Source organism: Muscardinus avellanarius (genome assembly GCF_963383645.1).
Source record: "Muscardinus avellanarius genome assembly, chromosome: 3".
In the NCBI taxonomy this organism is placed as follows: Eukaryota; Metazoa; Chordata; class Mammalia; order Rodentia; family Gliridae; genus Muscardinus; species Muscardinus avellanarius.
The window spans coordinates 41,237,876-41,260,298 of NC_137788.1; the positions used below are offsets into that span (position 1 = coordinate 41,237,876).

The 22,423-nt window shown below is 37.0% G+C and overlaps 1 protein-coding gene across 1 annotated transcript in view; it reads right to left on the reverse strand.

Moving 5' to 3' along the window:
- Positions 1-22,423, reverse strand: part of LOC308260079 (butyrophilin-like protein 2) — a gene marked incomplete at both ends in the record, with an annotated part of 80,720 nt that overhangs the window by 49,450 nt on the left and 8,847 nt on the right. The gene's annotated exons all lie outside the window — the stretch shown is intronic.

A 22,423-nucleotide genomic window follows, 5' to 3' on the forward strand; every position in this document is an offset into this window, starting at 1 on the left:
AACAAATGAACAAACAACACCTTGAACAGGAGTCAGAAAGAAGCTCTGAAGGAAGTTAAAGATGCATTCATTGAAGTGAAGGCATCAATATAAGCTTTAAACAGTAGACTAGACTACATGGAAAATAGAATCTCACTCTTAGAAGATAACCACTCCAAAACTAAAAGCAGTCTGACAGTATGAATTGGATATTGAATAGATATGGGCTAATTTTAAAAGAGCTAATCTAAGAATAATATGCATAGAAGAAGAAATAGAATCTGAGCCAAAGAGGTCAAAATTCTTTTCAAAAGAAGAAATATAAGAACATGTTTTAAACATAGAAACATCAAAGCTGGGCGTGGTGGTGCACACTTGTAATCCCAGCATTTGGGAGGCTGAGACAAGGATTCAGTTTTGCAGACAGCCTCAGCTACTTACTGAGACCCTTAGCAATTCAGTAAGACCCTGTTTCAAAATAAAGAATAAAAAATAAAGCTGGGGGTGTAGCTCAGAGGTAGAATGTGAATGTCCCTGGGTTCTATCCCCAGTGCTGCGAAAGAAAGAAAGAAAGAAAGAAAGAAAGAAAGAAAGAAAGAAGAAAGAAATCAATATGCAGGTACAGGGAACATGTAGAACACTCTTGAGAGAAAATCAACAAAAAAGATTTATTATGCCACATAATATTCAAAGTTATTAATGTAAAGGGAAGCCAAGGAGAGAATCTTAAAGGTGACAAAAGCAAAAGACAAAGTGACATTCATAGGCAAACCAGTTAGAATCACTCTACACTTCCTAAACAAAATTATGAAAGCCAGGAGGTTCTAGAACAACACATTCCAAACTCTAAAAGAAAACAACTTGTAGCCCCAAATTTTCTACACAGAGCCTTCTGGAAAGATGGTAACCAAGGGAAGCAGCACTTATCAGTCCTGCTGACACTTGATCTAAATTGCCTTAAAAACAGTTTTCTTACAAAAGTCAGAAAACACCATAACTATAAAAAGAACATGATAAAGAAAAGGTGGCAGAAAAAAAAAACAGAAGAACAATCAGAGAGCAGAAAAGAAACCTGCCCACCTTATGACCATGGCTTCCATAGTGGAACTATTTTGCCTTACTGCACTGGACTTTAGAGATGAACAGGAAAACAAAAAAGGACTTGAAGTAACTGTAGATCATCAGAATTGTAAGCCATCAGTTCCTCCTGCACAAACACCAGCTACAATTTGCAGCAGTGGTGGCTGAGCTCACTACATGCTCCAGAGATCCAGACCAGCACTCAAAAATACCATAAGTGAAGCTGCTGTCCCTGAGGGAGAATGCCAGCATGGCATCCCTTGGGCCCATGCAGCCATGATAAACTCCCTGGGTCTGAGTCGTTATGGTTCAACCCAGCGAAGGTGGGCATGGAGTCTGCTGTTGGACATATCAGAGGCTCAGACAGACTCAGGCTCTGCATCAGTGTAAAGTGTGGGGGACAACCTATGCTTAACACTAGATCCAACTAGTAGGAGCTCCAGAATCAGCACAAGTCACCCAATCTTGGTAAACTAGAAGAAGTCAGACCAGCCCAGTTCTAGCTGTGGAGAACAGAGACTCTCAGATGAGTTTGGTCTCAAAGGGATCTGCCACCTACAGAGGAAGAAAGAGACTAGGACTCCACATCTGTGGAAAGCATAGATTGTTACATGTGCTTAACACTAAATCCAGCCCCATTGATACTGGCCATCTGCATACACTTGAGAAAGACACAGAAAACCTGGCTTGTAGCAGGTAAGATGCCATTGGTACTTGATGTCTGCACAGAGAGAGACAGCCGAGGTCCAGTCTGCTGAAAATTCATATATCTGCAGGGTTGCATTAACTTGTTGTTTTATTTTGTTTTTGTTTATTGTTTTTGTGCATGTGAGTATCTATGCTTGTTTGTTTGCTCTCTTTACAACCCCTTTTCCAAGCTTCTTCCCTTATATAGCCCTACTCTCTTTTCTCCATCCCTTTTTTATTTCTTCTTTTCTCTTCTTTTTCTTATATTAAATCTACTTCACATCACTATACTAAAAACTTTACATTGGCTACTAGAATACTATTACATATTCACATATTAACTATCTCTAATCTCTACTATATACTACTTTACCAAACTCATACTCTCATTCTATTTGATCCTATCTGTGGCTTTATCCTATTCTTGCATTTGTGACTTTACTTTCCTCCTCACTCAAACTTCACTGTTGAATATAACACAACATTCCCTTGGAAATACTGGCTGACACCTAGAAACTGAGAGAAATCTATCAAAAACAACAAATACAAACTTCTGAAATCATGAGGAAGAAATAACAAGTAAGCAATGAACTCCCACAACATCACAATAACAGAACCTGATAACACAGAATTGCAGAGATCTCCAGAAGGTCAAATCAGGAATGTAACTGTAGAAATAATACAGGATTTCCAAAAAGAATTTAGGGAGAGTCTGAAAGAAATAATGCAATCATTGAAGTGAAGGCATCAATTCAAACTATAAACAATTGATTAGACCACATGGAGAATATAATCTTGCTCCTAGAAGATAATCACTCTAAAAACAAACACATAGTATATAACTTAGAAAAAAAAGAATTTGACAGCATGAATTGGACATTGAAGAAATATGGGCCCATTTTAAAAGAGCTAACTTCCGGGAAGATGGCGACCGAGAAAAGCGGGGCTTAAAAGCCCCGCTAACAACAAATCTCCATTACCACAAAATCAGCGCCTTTCATAGCCAGAAAACACCATCACCAGTGAAACAAAAAATTACCAGGCTCCAGAGAGAAAGCGGACTGAGAACAGAGCCACAGAGGAGATACACCGGCTTCACGCCCGAGGACGCGGCAGACGCAGCAGCAGCGCCATACTGCCAGCGGCACCGGCGAATTCACGGGACGGCTACAGCAAGCCGAGGTGAGCCACTGCGGAACAGCCAGGCGGGATTTCTCTGCGCAGAGAGCATCTTAAGCTCCCAGTGGCCAAGCTCAGCACACGCTGCAGGGATTCAGAGTGGAAATCAAAACCAAGAAGTAAAACACCAGCCCCACAGCCAAGGGCGTAGCAGCGGCACCATATTGCCACCGGCGGCAGCAGCACCGAATTCAGTGAGGCCAGTACAGCTACATCTGCGTACTCAAGAACAGTGAGTCAAATTGCGGGCCACAGAGGAGAAATCCCAGTACTGTACTCTCTGGGACTTGACCCAGTGGGGGAGGGGCGGTGGCAGAGATATCACACCATAGGAGAACGTGCAACCTGGCACCCCCCACAGTCTAAAGCAGCCTCTATCGACTCTCTGGGTCGGAGACTCTGTGATAAAACCCAGTAAAGGAGTAGTGGGGTCTGAGATACTACTGACTCGAGATCCAGAACACCTTAAGTGAAGTCATAGTGACCCAAGGGAAGAACCCAGAGAAGGCACAAACTTCCGAAATCATGGGAAAGAGGAATAATACTGGAGCAATAAATGCCCACAACCCCACAACATCAGAACCCTATAAAACAGAAAATCAGAGATTTCTAGAAGATCAAATCAGGAAAATAACTGTAGAAATAATAGAGGTGCTTCGAAAAGAACTCAGAGAGAGCCAAAAAGAGATAAAGGATGCAATTAATGAAGTAAAGGCCTCAATTCAAAGCACAAACAACCGATTAGAACACATGGAGAACAGAATCTCGCTCTTAGAAGATGATCATTCCAAAAATGAACGCATAGTTTCTAATCTAGGAAAAAATATCCGACAGCAGGAATCTGATATTGAAGAAATATGGGCCCATTTTAAGAGAGCTAACCTAAGAATAATTGGAATAGAGGAGGGAAAAGAAAGTGAAACCAAAGGGATCAACAATCTCTTCAAAGAAGTAATAGCAGAAAAATTTCCAGACATAGAGCAAGAGGTCGATACACAGGTCCAGGAAACTTATAGAACTCCCTTTAGACAGGATCGGAGAAGAGGATCCCCACGCCACATAATTGTCAAAATGACCAATGTGGAAGCCAAGCAGAGAATCTTAAAGGCAACAAAAGCAAAGGGCCAAGTGACATTCAGAGGCAAACCAATTATAATCACTCCAGACTTTTCAAACCAAGTTATGAGAGCCAGAAGGGCTTGGAGTAACATATTCCAAACTCTGAAAGAAAACAACTTCCAGCCAAAAATTTCCTACCCAGCAAAACTTTCTATCAAATTAGATGGAGAAATAAGAAGCTTCCATGACAAACAGAAACTGAAGGAATTTATGTCTTCAAAACCAGTGCTAGAGAAAATACTCAAAGAGATTAACTACAAAGAAGAAATAGGTAACACACTCCAGAACTAGAGAAACAAGATTTTCCATCCAACAGACAACTAAGATTGGTTATCTGTGGAGATTCATTATTTATGTTAGTCTTTTACCTATCTCTAAAGGGTATTGTTTGCCTTTATTGTTGTTAATTTTTAGGATTTCTTGTTGGAATATTAATATACCTTCAGATATAGCATTTGGAAATATTTTATCCCATTCTATTAGTAACTGTTAACTCTGTTTACATTGTCTTTGGATATACAATATTTTTTTTTTATTTTTTAGGGAGTTTGTATACTCTTCTGTTGCCTGTGCCATTGAAATCATAACCAAGAAATCACTGCCAATTTCAATGTTGTGAGGTTTAATGACCCAGATTTTCTCCTAAAAGTTTATAGTCTTAAGATTTATATTTAGGTCTTTTATCTATTTTGAGTTAATATTTGTATATGGGATTAGGTAAGGGTCCAATTTTATTCTTTTCCATGTAATTATTATTTTTTAACAATATTTAGTTAAAAGATTATTATTTCTACCACCAAATGTTCGTGGAAACCTTGTCAAAAATAACTTGACAATATAGGGAAGAATTTAGCTCTAGGCTTTTATTTAACTCCAATGGTTTATATATCTGCCTTTAGAATAGTACTACACTGTTTCAATTATTGTAGCTTTATATGGTTTGAAATCAGAAAATACATATCTTCTAGCTTTGTTCTTTTTCAAGATCGTTTTGGGTACCTAGAGTCCATATTCCATATTAGGATAGATTTTTTTCGGAAAAATAAATATATAAATATATGATAGTTTCACCTAAAAAATAGAAAAAAATATTCTCTGGTAAGAAAGAAAGCAAAAAGAAATATTGAAATGTTATCTTTAAGTCATCAAAAGCTTGTTATCAGACAAATGAAACTGTTATGTGAGATTATCAATTTTAATTTTAGATAAATTGCCATAATACTAGATGTCAACTACTAAGCCAAGTATGGGAGGGAGGGATAGGGAGAGAATGGGGTGGGGATTGGGTGGGGGCTGACTGGGTGATGTGTGCATGTATGTCTACAAAAGTATGTATCCTACTATGATGTATGAATACAGTGCACCAATTAAAAAAAAAGAAAAAAAAGAATAATTGGCATAGAAGAGGGTATAGATGGTGAAACCAAAGGGATCAACAATATTTTCAAAGAAATAATACCAGAAAATTTTCCAAACATAGAACAAGAGGTCAATACACAGGAACAGGAAGTTTATAGAACCCCTTTTAGACAAGTAATACAAAATAGAATCAGAGAAACAAGAATTACCATCCAGCAAACAACTAAGCAACAAAGAACTAACACTACCTCAAACAGAAGTTAAATCACATTATGTTAGGAATTAAAAATCATCTTTCATTAATCACACTAAACATAAATAGCCTCAACTCCCCAATAAAAAAGACATATGGTGGAAAAATGGATTAAAAACCAGAATCCATCTATCTTCTGCCTGCAAGAAACACACCTTCCAAGTAAAGAGAGTAGCAAACTAAAGGTAAAGGGCTATAGCAAGATAATCCATACCAACAGAACTTGAAGACAAGCAGGATTGGCAACTATGATATCAGACAAGTTAGACTTCAAGCTCAAGCTTATTAAAAGAGACAAAGCAGGTAATTATTTTCTGGTAAAAGGAACAATTCTGAAAGAAGAAATAATGTTAGTCAATAATTATGCTCCAAACATAGGTGCTGCTACTTTCACAAAACAAATTTTATGACATTAAGTCACATATAAGTCCCAATACAATAATTCTGGGAGACTTCAACACTTCTCTCACACCATTAGACCAACATTTTAAACAAAACAAAATGTCAGCAACAATGCCTCACACCTAAAAACACCATCAACAAAATGGACATGCTAGACACATATAAAATATTCTGCCCAACTATAGCAGAGTTAACCTGAAAGCCCTTGAAAAATCAGAACAGTCTAACCCTAAAGCCAGTAGAAGACAGGAAATTATTAAAATCAAAGCAGAAATCAATGAAGTTGAAAATAAAAATACAGAAAAACAAAACCAAAAACTGGTTTCTCAAAAAATGTAACACAATAAATAAACCACTAACCAGCTTAATAAAAAAGAATCAACCCAAATTATGAAGATAAGAGATAAAAAAGTAGATAATACCACTGAGAGTATAAAAATCCAGTGGGTTATTAGAAATTACTTTGAAAAACTATACTCCAACAAAATGGAAAATCTCGAAGAAATTGACAATTTTCTAGAGAAATACAACCTTCCTAAACTGAGTCAAGAAAATATAGAAAATTTAAACTCACCAATAGTAATAATAAGTTTGAAACAGCAATAAAGAGCCTACCATCAAAGAAAAGAGCTGGGTCAGATGGTTTCCCAAGTGAATTTTATAAAACCTTTATAGAAGAACTTATGCGAATAGAACTTGAAGCCCAGTAGAAGTAGCAACTATGATAACAGACAAATTAGACTTTGAATAATAAGCTTATCAGAAGAGACAAAGTAAATCATTTTTTATTGGGAAAAAGGAAAAGATACAAGAGGAAATAATGTTGCTCATCATTTTTGCCCAAAACATAGGTGCAGCCACTTTTATAAAACAAACTCTTTGTGACTTTAAGTCACACATATATCCCAATACCTTCATACTGGGAGACTTCAATATTTCTACCATGCTCTTAGACCAATCTTCTAGACAAAAGGTCAGTAAAGATGCCTCAGAACTAAAAAACAGCATAAATTAAATGAACCTATAAGACATACAAAATATTCCACCCAACTACATCAGAGTTCACATTTTTCTCAGCTGCTCACGGAACCGTCTACAAAATAGGCCACATCCTGGACCACAAAGTGAGCACTAGAAAATTTTTAAAAATGTGAAATTCCCCTGCATCTTTTCATACCACAGTGGAATGAAACTAGAAATCAACTATAAGAAGACACAGAGTAACAACCTAAACATATGGAGACTGAACACCATACTTCTGAATAAGGAATGGATCATAGAAGAAGTAAGGGGTGAAATTGAGAAATTCCTAGAAACAAATGAAAATAGAGACACAACATATCAAAACCTATGGAACACCTTCAAGGCAGTATTAAGAGGAAAGTTCATAGTACTGAGTGCCTACAAAAGAACAGAAAAATCACTAAATAAATAACCTAATGACACATCTCTTAAAGCCCTTGAAAAACAGGAACAGTCTACCTCAAAGGCAGTAGAAGACAGGAAATTATTAAACCCAGAATAGAAATCAATAAAGTGAAGAATAAAAAAATACAGAAAATCAACAAAACCAAAAGCTGGCTTCCTCCCCAAAATAATCAAGATAGATAAATCATTAGCCAACCAAAAGAAAGAGTCAATCCAAATTACTAAATTGATGAAAAAGAAGCTATTACCACTAACAGTGTGGAAATAAAAGATTATCAGAAAATACTTTAAAAAAACTATACTATGCTCCAAAAAATGGAAAATCTAGAAGAAATTGACAAATCTCTAGATACAATCTCCTAAACTGAGCCAAGAAGAGATATAAAATTTAAACCAACCAATACCAATCAAAGATATTGAAGCAGCAATAAAGAGTCTCCCATAAAACAAAAGCTCAGGACCAGATGGTTTTTCAAGTAAATTTTATTTATATTTTATTTAAAAAATTTTATTGATGTATTGCAGCCATACATCTTAATGGGATACAAGATGGTAGAGGCATACATGCACACATCACTCATTTAGCTCTTTCCCAATTTCCACCTCATTTCCTTCACCTTCCCTCCTTCTCATGTTTGGCTTACTGAGTGATTTTGATGAATGTACATCATGTACATTAGGAATTTTACATCTTACCCTCTCCCATCCCCCTAAGTTATGTCACTTTATTTGCTCATCTATGGTTTCTCCTTTTTTATTATTTATTTATTTATTTATTATTTTAGATTTAAAATTTATTATTAGTGCATTGCATTGATACAACATAATGGGGTTAAAAAAAACTTGTGTAGACATAAATGCACACCCAAGTAAATTTTATAATACCTTTATAGAAGAGCTAATCCCAATACTCCTCAATCTATTTCATGAAATATAAAAAATAGGACTCTCCCAAATGCATCTTATGAAGCCAACATCACATTAATACAAAAACCAAATAAAGGCAGGTAAAGAAAAGAAAAACAATAGATCCATAGCATTGATGAACTTAGAACAAAACTGCTAAACAAAATACTGGCAATGCACATTCAAAACCACATCAAGAAAAGCATCCACCACGACCAAGTTGGGTTCATCGCAGGGATGCAAGTTTGGTTCAACATACAAAAAAAAAAAAAAAAAAAATCCATGTAATTCACCACACAAGCAGAACCAAAACCAAATATCACATTATCATTTCAATATATGCTGAAAAAGCATGTAATAAATTCCAACACCCATTCATGCTAAAAGCACTGTAGAGAATCAAAATAGAAGAAACATGCCTCAACATTATAAAGGCAATCTACAATAGCTCCACAGCCAGCATCATATTAAATGGAGGAAAACTGCGAGAGTTCTCCCTAAAAACAGGAAAAAGACAAGGATGCTCATTATCACACTTATTTTCAATATAGTACTTGAGACTCTAGCCTGAGAAATAAGGCAAAAGAAGGACATCAAAGGAATACAAATAGGAAAAGAAGAGCTCAAACTTTCACTATTTGCATATGACATCATACTATACTTAAAAGACCCAACAAACCCAACCTAAATGCTTATAGAACCAATCAACAAATTCAGAAAAGTGTAGTGTCTGGATACAAAATCAATCTTTTTTTTTTTTTTTTTTTGGTGGCACTGGGGTTCCTGGAAGCCCTTCTACCTCCGGGCTACACTCCCAGACCTATTTTAGATATTTTTAAAATTTGGAAACAGAGTCTCTTAAGTTAGCGAGGCTGGCTCTGAACCACTGTGATCCTCCAGTCTCCGCCTCCCAAGCGCAGGGATTACAAGCGTGCGCCACCACCCCCGGCAAAATCAATCTTAAAAAATCAGAAGCTTGACTTCCAGGAAGATGGCGACGGAGTAAAGCGGCACTTACAAGTCCCGCTAACAATTGAACTCTATTACCACAAAACCAGCACCTTTCAGAGCCAGAAAACACCACCAGCAAAGAAATAAAAATGGTAAATACAAGGGACAGAGAAAAAGGGCTGGAAAAACAAGACACCAGGAAAAAAAAAACAGCCCGAAGTGCCGCGCCCGCCGCGGCGCGTTGGAGCAGCCTGAGCAGCCGGAGCAGCCGGAGTGGCCAGAGCCGCAGTGCAGAGCAGTTGGAGCCCTGGCGCGAAGTGGCCAGAGCGGCCGGAGCAGACAGAGCCGCAGGCGGATTGGCCGGAGTGGCTGCGAGGAGTGGCCAGAGCCGCGGAGCGGAACGGCCTGAGCAGCCGGAGCAGAGCGGCCAGAGCAGCCGAGCGGAGTGGCCAGAGCAGCCGGAGCGGAGTGGCCAGAACAGCCGGAGCGGCCAGAGCCGTGGTGCGGAGCAGCCAGAGCCGCCGCGCAGAGCGGCCGGAGCGGGGCAGCCTACATCTCCCCTAGCCGCACCAGGCTCCAGAGAGGAGGGAGACTCAAAAGAGAGCTCAAATCCAGAGAGGAGATACTCTGTCCTCGCGGCCTAGGATGCAGAAGCAGCGTCTTACTGCTGGCGGCAGCAGCGAGTTCACCAGACGGCCCTGGACCAATCCACTCAACCAGCCACCAGGTGCCTGAGAGGAGGGGTGGACAGCGAGCCGAGGTGAGCAGGTGCTGAACAGCCGGGTGGCAGTCAGCAGTTTTGTTGACACAGGGAACATCTAAAGCTCCCAAGGGCCGGGCACAGCACAACTGGCAAGGACTCAGAGCAGAGCTCAAAACCAGAGAAGAAATACACCGCATCACGGCCGAGGGCGTGGCAGTGTTACCATATTGCCAGTGGCGGCAGCAGCGAATCCACCGAGTTCACTACAGCTCCATCAGCGCACTCAACAACCGTGAGTCAAATTGTGGCCCCTAGGGTTCAGAAATCCCAGTACTGCACTCCCAGGGACTTGCGCAGATAGTCTCCCTGGGTCGGAGATTTTAGCAGTGCAGCCCAGTGGGGGAGTGGCAGTGGCAGAGATATCATACCATAGTCACAACTCCCCACTGGAGAACGCCCAACTTGGCACCCCCCATGGTCTAAGCAGCCTTGATTGACTCCCTGGGTCTGAGTCCTTGTGATACAACCCAGTAAAGGAGTAGTGGTGACTGAGATACCACGACTCGAGATCCAGAGCATCTTAAGTGAACTCGTAGTGACCCAGGGAAGAACCCAGAGAAGGCACAAACTTCCAAAATCATGGGAAAGAGAAATAACAATGGAGCAGTGAATGCCAACAACCCCACAACATCAGAATCTGATAACACAGAAATCCAAATATCTCTAGAAGATCAAATTAGGAAAATAACTTTAGAAATAATAGAGGACTTTCAAAAAAATTAAGAGAGAGTCAAAAAGAGATAAAGGATGCAATTGATGAAGTAAAGGCCTCAATTCAAAGTATAAACAACAGATTAGACCACATGGAAAAATAGAATCTCGCTTCTTGAAGATGATCATTCTAAAAATGAACGCATAGTTTCTAATTTAGAAAAGAAAACCCGACAGCAGGAATCTGACATTGAAGAAATATGGGCCCATTTCAAGAGAGCTAACCTAAGAATAATTGGAATAGAGGAGGGAAAAGAAGGTGAAACCAAAGGGATCAACAATCTCTTCAAGGAAGTAATAGCAGAAAATTTTCCAAACATAGAGCAAGAGGTCGATACACAGGTCCAGGAAACTTATAGAACTCCCTTTAGACAGGATCAGAGAAGAGGATCCCCACGCCACATAATTGTCAAAATGACAAATGTGGAAGCCAAGCGGAGAATCTTAAAGGCAACAAAAACAAAAGGTCATGTGACATACAGAGGCAAACCAATTAGAATCACTCCAGACTTCCCAAACCAAGTTATGAAAGCCAGAAGGGCATGGAGTAACATATTCCAAACTCTGAAAGAAAACAACTTCCAGCCAAAAATTTCCTACCCAGCAAAACTATCCATCAAATTAGATGGGGAATTAAGAAGCTTCCATGACAAACAGCAACTGAAAGAATTTATGTCTTCAAAACCAGCGCTAGAGAAAATACTCAAGGAGATTAACTGTAAAGAGGAAATGGGTAATACACGCCAGAACCAAAGAAATAAGAATTCCCATTCATCAGACAACTAAGCAAAGAAGAATAAACAGTATCTCAAACAGAAATAAGATCCTAACATGTTGGGAATTAAAAATTATCTCTCTATAATCACACTGAATGTAAATGGCCTCAACTCCCCAATAAAAAGACATAGAGTGGCAAAATGGATTAAAAGCCAGAATCCATCCATCTGCTGCTTACAAGAAACACACCTTACAAGTAAAGATAGGAACAAACTCAAGGTAAAGGGCTGGAGCAAGGTAATCCATGCTAATGGTACTCGAAGACAAGCAGGAGTAGCAACTATGATATCAGACAAGTTAGACTTCAAACCCAAACTTATTAGAAGAGACAAAGAAGGTCACATTTTACTGGTAAAAGGAATAGTCCAGCAAGAGGAAATAACAATAATCAACATCTATGCCCCAAACATAGGGGCAGCTACTTTCATAAATCAAACTCTTTGTGACATGAAGTCACACATAAATCCCAACACAATAATACTGGGAGACTTCAACACACCTCTCACAATACTAGACCGATCTTCCAGACAAAGGGTCAGTAAAGATGTCTCAGAACTAAAGAGCACCATTAACCAAATGGATCTGTTGGACACATATATAATATTTCACCCAACTACAGCAGAGTTTACATTTTTCTCAGCTGCTCACGGAACCTTCTCCAAAATAGATCACATCCTGGGACACAAAATGAGCACTAGCAAATTTAAGAAATGTTACATACTTCCCTGTGTCATTTCAGACCATAATGGAATGAAACTAGAAATCAACTATAAGAAGACCCAGAGAAACAACATAAACATGTGGAGACTGAACCCCACACTTCTGAATGAAGAATGGGTCATAGAAGATGTAAGAGGTGAAATCAAGAAATTTCTAGAAACAAATGAAAATAAAGAAACAACATACCAAAACCTCTGGGACACTTTGAAGGCAGTATTAAGAGGAAAATTTATAGCACTGAGTGCTCACATAAGAAAAACAGAAAATCTTCAAATAAATAGCCTTATGACACACCTCAAAGCCCTTGAAAAGCAGGAACAATTGAACCCCAAAGCCAGCAGAAGACGGGAAATTATTCAAATTAGAGCAGAAATTAATGAAATAGAGAATAAAAAAACAATACAGAAAATCAAAAAAACCAAAAGCTGGTTTCTTGAAAAAATTAACAAGATTGATAAACCACTAGCCAACCTAACTAAAAAAAAGAGAGAATCAACCCAAATTATGAAGATAAGAGATGAAAAGGGAGACATTACTACTGATGGCGTAGAAATCCAGAGGATTATCAGAAACTACTTTGAAAAACTATACTCCAACAAAATGGAAAATCTGGAGGAAATCGACAACTTCCTAGATAAATACAACCTTCCTAAACTGAGTCAAGAAGATATAGAACACTTAAACCAACCAATAACAATCAAAGAGATTGAAACAGCAATAAAGAGCTTACCATCAAAGAGAAGTCCAGGACCAGATGGTTTCCCAAGTGAATTCTATAAAACCTTTATAGAAGAACTAATCCCAATACTACTCAAACTATTTCGGGAAATAGAAAAAACCGGGACTCTCCCAAATACATTCTATGAAGCCAACATCACACTAATACCCAAACCGAATAAAGACAGTTCAAGGAAGGAAAACTACAGGCCTATATCTCTGATGAACTTGGATGCAAAACTATTAAACAAAATACTAGCAACACGCATTCAAAACCACATCAAGAAAATCATTCACCATGACCAGGTAGGGTTCATCCCAGGGATGCAAGGCTGGTTCAATATACGAAAATCAATCCATGTAATTCATCATATAAACAGAATCAAAGACAAAAACCACATGATCATCTCAATAGATGCTGAAAAAGCATTTGATAAAATTCAACATCCATTTATGATAAAAACACTGCAGAGAATTGGAATAGAAGGAACATATCTCAACATTATTAAGGCAATCTACAATAAGCCCACTGCCAACATCATATTAAATGGGGAAAAACTTCAAGAATTCCCCCTAAAAACTGGAACGAGACAAGGATGTCCACTATCACCACTTCTCTTCAATATAGTACTAGAGACTCTAGCCAGAGCAATAAGGCAAGAAAAGGAAATCAAAGGAGTACAAATAGGAAAAGAAGAACTTAAGCTTTCACTATTTGCAGATGACATGATACTATATTTAGAAAACCCAACAAACCCAACCAAAAGGCTTATAGAACTGATCAACAAATTCAGCAAGGTATCTGGATACAAAATCAATCTTAAAAAATCAGAAGCTTTCCTGTACACCAACCATAAATCCACTGAAAAAGAAATTCAGAAATCACTTCCACTCAGGATCTCCCACAAGAAAATAAAATACCTAGGAATAAACTTGACCAAGGAGTTAAAAGATCTCTACAAAGAAAATTATAAAACACTGAAAAAAGAAATCGAAGAAGATCTTAGAAGATGGAAAGATCTTCCATGTTCATGGATTGGCAGAATAAATATCATTAAAATGGCCATCCTCCCAAAAGTGATCTACAGATTTAATGCAATGCCCATTAAACTGCCAAGATCATTCCTCACAGACATAGAAAAATCAGTCCTTAAATTTATCTGGAATAACAAAAAGCCCAGAATAACCAAGGTAGTTCTCAGCAACAAAAACCACGCAGGAGGAATCACAATACCTGACTTTAAACTATACTACAAAGCCATTGTAATAAAAACAGCATGGTACTGGCAAAAGAACAGATATATAGACCAATGGAGCAGAATAGAAGACCCAGAAACAAGTCCACACACTTTCAGCCAATTGATTTTTGACAAAGAGGCCAAAAACATACACTAGAAAAAAGATAGCCTGTTCAACAAATGGTGTTGGCAAAACTGGTTAACCATATGCAGAAAATTGGATGTTAATCCCACTTTTTCACCCTGTACAAAAGTCAACTCACGATGGATCAACGACTTGGAAATTAAACCAGAGACTTTGAAGCTCCTTGAAGAGGGCATAGGTCCAACACTACAACACATAGACACAGACAAACATTTCCTCAACAAGACCCCAAAGGCACAACAAATTAAAAGGAGAATCAATACATGGGATTGCATGAAACTGAAGAGCTTCTGTTCAGCAAAGGAAACTATCAAGAATCTCAATCGAGAGCCAACAGAATGGGAGAAGTTTTTTGCCATCTACACCACTGATAGAGGACTAATATCTAGAATATACAGAAAACTCAAGAAACTCAACACTAAGAAAACAAAGCATCCAATAACAAAATGGGCAAATGAACTAAATAGACACTTCACAAAAGAAGAAATTCAAATGGCCAATAAATGCATGAAAAAATGCTCAACATCACTGGCAATCAGAGAGATGCAAATCAAAACTACCCTGAGATTTCACCTAACACCAACTAGAATGGCCATCATTCAAAACACAAACAACAACAGATGCTGGTGAGGATGTGGAGAAGTGGGAACTCTAAGACATTGTTGGTGGGATTGCAAATTAGTGCAACCACTTTGGAAAACAGTATGGAGAATCCTCAGAAGAATGGGAACAAATCTACCATTTGATCCAGCAATACCACTGTTGGGTATCTACCCAAAAGAAAAGAAACCAAACTACCAAACTAATGCATGTGTATCTATGTTCATAGCTGCACAATTCACCATAGCCAAACTATGGAACCAGCCAAGATGTCCATCAACAGATGAATGGATTACAAAACTGTGGGATATGTACACAATGGAATTTTACTCAGCCATCAAAAAAACTCAATAACATCATTTTCAGAGAAATGGATGGAACTGGAGGACATTATGCTAAGTGAGATTAGTCAGGCACATAAAATAAGAAATCAGATGCTTTCCCTAATATGTGAGAGTTAGGGAGAAAAGAGGAGCAAACAAGACAACCTAAAGGAGGAGAAAGGAGGGGGGAATAGGAAAATCTCTAAAGCTCACAATGTACTTAAACACATCGAAGTCAATCACTAAGTCAAGCAAGGGAGGGAGGGATGGGGAGGGAATGGGGTGGGATTTGGGTAGGGGTTAAATCAGCGATGAGTACATGTTTGTACACACAAGTTTTTTACCCCAATAAGTTGTATGAATATAATGCACCAATAAAAAATTAATTAAATTATAAAAAATAAAATTAATTAATTAATTAATTAATTAAATTAAAAAAATCAGAAGCTTTCCTGTTTGCCAGCAATAAATTCACTGAAAAAGAAATACAAAAAACACTTCCACTCACAATATCTCAGAAAAAATAAATCTATACAAGAAGGTAAAAGACCTCTACAAAGAAAATTATAAGACACTGAAAAAAATAAAAAATCTTAGGAGATGGAAAGACCTTCCATGCCCTTGAATAAAGAGACTAAACATTGCAAAAATGGCCATTATTCTAAAAGTGATTTATACATTCAATCCAATACCCATTAAATTACCAAGGTCATTACATAGACCAGTGGAGAAAAATAGAAGACTCAGAAACAAATTGACACACTTACAACCAATTTATTTTTAACAGAGGGGCCAAAACATAAACTGGAAAAGAGATAGCCTCTTTGACAAATGGTGTTAGCAAAACTGGTTAACCATATGCAGAAAAATAGAAATAAACCCCACTTCCTCACTCTGCACAAGAGTCAATTCAAGATGGATCAAAGACTTGAAAACCAGAAGCAGAGACCTTGAAGAAGGCATAGGTTCAACTATAGGCACAGATAAAAATTTTTATCAACAAGACCCCAAAGGCACAAGAAATTAAAAGGAGGACCAATACCTTGGATTGCATTAAACTGAAGTACTTCTATACAGGAAAGAAAACTATCAAGAACCTCAAAAGAGAGCTGAAAGAATTGGAGAAAATATTTGCCAACTACTCCTCCAATAGAGTACTAATATCGAGAATATACAGAGAATTCAAGAAACTCAATACTATGAAAACAACCCCAGCAAAAAAAGGGTAAGTGAACTAAATATGCACTTCATAAATGAAGAAATTCAAATTATCAATAAATGTATGAAAAAATATTCAACATCATTAGCAATCATAGATATGCTAACCAAAGCTACCCTGAGATTTCACTTAACTCCAATTAGAGTGGCAATCATTAAAAACAGAACACCCAATGCTTCAGTATATTGAAGCAGCAACTTCAGTATATTGTTGGTGGGATTGCAAATTAGTGCAACTGCTTTGGAAAAGAGAAAAGAGGAGCCTTAGAAGAGTGAGAATGAACCTACTATATGATAAAGCAATACCACTTCTGGGTATCTACCCAAAAGAATGGAATCCAAAATACCAAACTAATGTGCATGTGTATCTATGTTCATAGCCACACAATTCATGGCTGCCAAACTATAGAAAAGTCAAGATGTTCATCAGCAGATTAATGGATTACAAAATTAAGAGATATGTATACAATGGAATTTTACTGAGTCCTAAACAAGAACGAAATTATGTCATTTACAGGGAAATGGTTAGAACTGAAGAACATTATGCTGAGTGAGATTAGTCAGTTACAAAAAGTAAAAAATTGGATGCTCTCCTTAATATGCAGAAGCTAGGAAGAAAATGGGTCATAGAAGGAAAAGAAAGAGAAGCCACAGATGAGCAAATAAGGAAACCTAACTGAGGGAGATGGGAAGTGGGGAGAAGAAAACTTTCTAATGTACATGATATACATTCACAAATATATAAAAATCAATCATTAAGCCAAATATGAGAAGGAGGGGAGAGGGAAGGAGCTGGGAATTGGGGAGGGACTAAATGAATGATGTATACATGTATGCCTCTACCATATTGTACCCCATTAAGATGTATGACTGTAATGCATGAATTAAAAACAACACTGTGGAGAGAAATACACCAATTGATGTGTACATGTATGTTTGTATCACTTTAAACTTCTCTGTGATGTATAATTACACTGCACCTATAAAACATAAAAATACAAAAAATTAAATATATATATATGTATATATATATATATATATATTATATATATATATATATAGTGGGGGGGTATTGGGGTTCCTGGAAGCCCTTCTACCTCCATGCTACACTCTCATACCTATTTTATACATTTTGTTTGGAAATAGGGTCTCTTAAGCCAGCGCAGCTGGCTTCAAACCTCCGCGATCCTCCTGTCTCCGCCTCCCAAGCACGAGGATTACAAACGTGCACCACCACGGCTGGCTACATAAATAAATATTTTAAACTTCAGACACTAGCCTGGCATGGTGGCACACGCTTGTAATCCCCGCGCTTGGGAGGCAGAGACAGGAGGATCGCTCAGGTCAAAGCCAGCCGCGCTGGCTTGAGACCTTGTTTCCAAATAAAATATAAAAAATAGATCTGGGAGTGTAGCCCGGAGGTAGAAGGGTCTCCAGGAACCCCAGTACCACCAAAAAATAAAAAATAAATAAATAAACTACAGACACTAAACTGTGTTGAGAATGAAAATGTTAATAACTGTGATTTGATCATTATACACTGTATTCATTCATGTAGCTATCACACTTTACTTCATAAATTTATATAATTAAAATAATTGATAAAAATGAAAAGATATTATAGCATTGGAATAAACACCAACATGTAGAGCAATTGGAATAAACACCAACATGTAGAGCAATGATACCAAATAGAAAGTCTAGCATAAACCCACAAATATATGATAAACCAATTTTTGACAAAAATGTCAAGAATATATAATGGAAAAAATATTGTTTTTTTAAAAAAATGGTGTTGAGAAACAAGATATCTACACACATGCAGGTAAATTGGACTCTTTTCTCATACTATATTTATAATAAATTCAAAATAGATTAAAGGTACAAATATAGTATCTGCAAAATTCTTTGAAGAAAATGTTCCATTGCACTGGTCTTGGAAATAAATTATATGACACCAAAAGCACAAGAAGTAAAATAAAGATAAGTAGAACTATATCAAACAAAACCCCCAAAATATATAAAAGACAAACCAAACCATAAAATGGAGAAAAATATTTGCCTACCATATATCTAGTTAGGGGTTGATATCTAGAATATATATATAAAACCTATGTAACAGTGGAAGATAAAAGGAATAATAACCTGATTATAGACAAAGAACCTGAGTAGACATTTTCAAAGGAAAAAATACAAATAGCTAATAGTATAAAAAATTTCTCAGTACCACTAATTATCAGATCAATATAAATCAAATTATAAGTGTAATCTAAACTACATTGAAATATCACTTCACACTGGTTAGAATAGCTCTGATCAAGAATATAAATAAATAATGTGCTCTGGGCAATGAACACAAAAGTGATCTTTTATATACCATTTATGTGAATGTAAATTTGTATAATCATTAAGGAAAACATTGTAGGGGTTCCTAAAAATTAAAATTAGAATTTTATATGAACCAGTGATTCTATTTCTGAGTGTAGATACAAAGGAAATAATATTACTATTTTAGAAAGACATCTGCATTTCCATATTCACTGAAACATATTCACTTTGAAACATTATTCAAAGCATGAAGATAACAGTCTTTCAACAGATGAATAAAGAAACTGTATCATGTAGATACAATATAACATTACTAAGCTTTATAAAAGAAGAGTACCTTGCCATTTGTGACAACACAGATGAACACAGAGGACATTCTACTAGGTGAACTAAGCCAGACACAGAACAAACTGCATGATCTAATTTACATACAGGACCTAGCCCCAAGAGACAGATTTCTAGGAAAGCGAGAACAACCAAAGAAAATCCACCACTACTAACTCCATTTACCTCTGAGCCGGAATGGTATATACACACCAAGGACTGATACAGAGCTGATAATGCAATACACAAGCTGAGCAAACATTAAATTACATTTGCATTTAGGTAGACATCCAGATGTGCACCCTAGAACAGAGAGAGAAAGCCTAAGGACAATTGTTTGAAAAACCACGAGTCCCATGCCCACTCAATTTATGAAGGAATCAGGCTGTAAGTTTGGTTTCTGAATGGTGGCCACATCCTAGTGAAATTGAATTTGCAGATCTAGCAAAGCTAGGAAAAGTTTTCTCTCCCAACGTTTTTTACGTGGTTTCAAATTTTTATGTGGTTTTGAATGCAAATTGCTGTAATTTTATTAATAATTTTTGCATCTATGTTCATAAAAATATTGGTTTGTAATTTTATTTATTTGCTGTATTTTTATTTGGTTTTGGTATCGAGGTGATGTGCTGTCTTCAAAGAATGAGTTAAGGAATATTTCATCTCTTTCTATTTCCTGAAATGATTTGAGAAGCATTGTACATAGATCCTCTTTAAAGCTGGGAATCCATCAGGTCATGGAATTTTTGTTATTGTTGTTGGAAGAATTTTTATTATTCTTTTTTAATATTCTTTTACTGGTACATTGTAATTATACATCATGATAGGTATAGAGTGATAGGAACAGACATCAATGAACACTTGGTCTGTTTCTCATTTTGGATCCCACCCCACTTCTTCTCTATCCTCATGTCATTGAGATTGATATTAATAATTTCATAAATATCCATAGCATTATTTAAATTATTGCCTTACTCAGATCTTATTTCCCCCCTACCCTATTACCTCTCCATTGTTCCACTGGAGTCTTTCCTTCATTATTTTAAGTCTTTTTTTTCACTCAATTTCTCTCTAGCTTCCACATATGAGAGAAAATATTCAACTACTTGCTTCTTCTAAGACTGGCTAACCTCACTTAGTATGATATGCTCTAGTTTCATCTATTTTTCTACAAATGGCATAAATTTATTTTCTTATAGATGAGTTATTATTCATTGTACGCATATACAATGATATTGTAATTCATTCATCTGTCAATGGACACCTATGTTGGTTCCATAATTAGATTATTGTGAACTGTGCTACTAGAAACATGGAAATGCATGTACCCCTATAATATGCTGACTTCAATTGCTTCAGAAAGATATCCAGAAATGGTATGTCTGGGTCATATAGTGGTTCCTTTCCCAGTCTTCTGAGGAATCTCCATAGCAGTTGTACTAATTTGCAGTCCCATCAACAGTGTATAAGGATTCCTTTTTCCCTCTTAGCTTTCATGCTTATTTTTTACTCCTTAACACTCTTTAGAGATATAGAAATAAATGGATCTGAAAAGCTCAGGAGATATCTATATGAACCTCATTCCTCAAATTATCATTTTCTTGGAAAGTTCATAATTGAGATGTGTGAAGCACAAAATTTCTCCTTCTCCTTCTCCTTCTCCTTCTCCTTCTCCTTCTCCTTCTCCTTCTCCTTCTCCTTCTCCTTCTCCTTCTCCTTCTTCTTCTTCTTCTTCTTCTTCTTCGTGGTACTGGGGATGGAATCCTTCTACCTCCAGTCTACACTCCCAGACCTATTTTATATTTTATTTGGAAACAGGGTCTCTTAAGCCAGCAAGGCTGGCTTCGAACCACAGCGATCCTCCTGTCTCCACCTCCCAAGTGCAGGGATTACAAGTGTGGGCCACCACGCCCAGCAAAGTACAACATTTCTAAAGTAAGAAACAAGCCATAAGTCTTCCTATGCTAGGGATAGGTATTGAATGACCAGTGTCATTCACCTTTTCTTAAATGTGCTATGTGACTTAGCCATCAAGTTAATGTCCTTACTCATTCCTCCCTTGCTATATCAGTTACCTTTTTTCAAAAAGATCATACACGGGATCCCCCAAACAAGTAGTATAAATGGAAGTAGAAGGAAAAGTATCATCCTAGTGTGGTCTAGAGAAAACAGGGCTTCTGAAAGAAAGAACAGAACAACTTGAAATCAAAACAACCACAATGATTAGGAATTGAGCTAGTAAAGCAAGATTCTCTTCAGGTCCTGTGATTCCTTATTTTTGTATTTTGATCAGGACCAGAGATCAGTGAACATAGTTTAATGACAAATAAGAAGCAAATTTAATCATTGAACTTATCTTGGGCATAGAATTTTACACTGAGTCTGCAGTGCATTGAAAATGAGCCTCTCTCGGCTCTAATGATTGAGGTACAAATGCTTCCTCATTATAAAAGGAACAACTGGATCTAATTCTAACTTTTGTTATCTTTGCCAGCTTCATTGTTTCATATTCTATTTAGGCTCAAGATATTCACATTTTGTCTCAAGTGTGGTCTCCTCTACAGAACTCTAGTCATGTATCTAACTCCTGCTCAACATTTTCTCTGTAAGCCTTATGGGCATGGTCTTATTTCTAACATGCGCTCTTTGCACAAATTGTCCTATGTCAAATGATGAGAAATTATATTTCATAAGTCAGTCTTATAACCTTGAAAAACTTTATTTCTCTTTTATCATACATTTAATCTATCAGTAAATTCTGCTAGCACTATCTTTAAAATATTTATAGAATCTTACCCACCATTACTACCTTTTATGTTCTACTACAAATCATTATATACTCTAATCTGGTTAGAGTGATATTTTTCCAATTCATTTTTCAATTTGTGGGAGTACTAGAAATATTTTTTAAGATAAAAACCCATGTCCTCAATCAGGTTAGCAAAAGATTCCAAGAAGTAGCATCTGAAAGTACATTTGGCTCACCCACAATCCTACTCCTAAAATCACCCTCAATTTCTTTACTGAGATATTACCTAAGGCTATCTTTTTGTACACAGAACACAATTTTTCTCCTGATTGGCCCATCATGCCTCCAAAGAGTGAGCTGTGGGCAAATAATTATAAAATTTGTGCTTTTGTCCTACATTTTAATCATTTATGGTTTTCCTGGACTCTCAATATTTGTTTATCTATCAGTGGCTATAATAATTCCTCTTT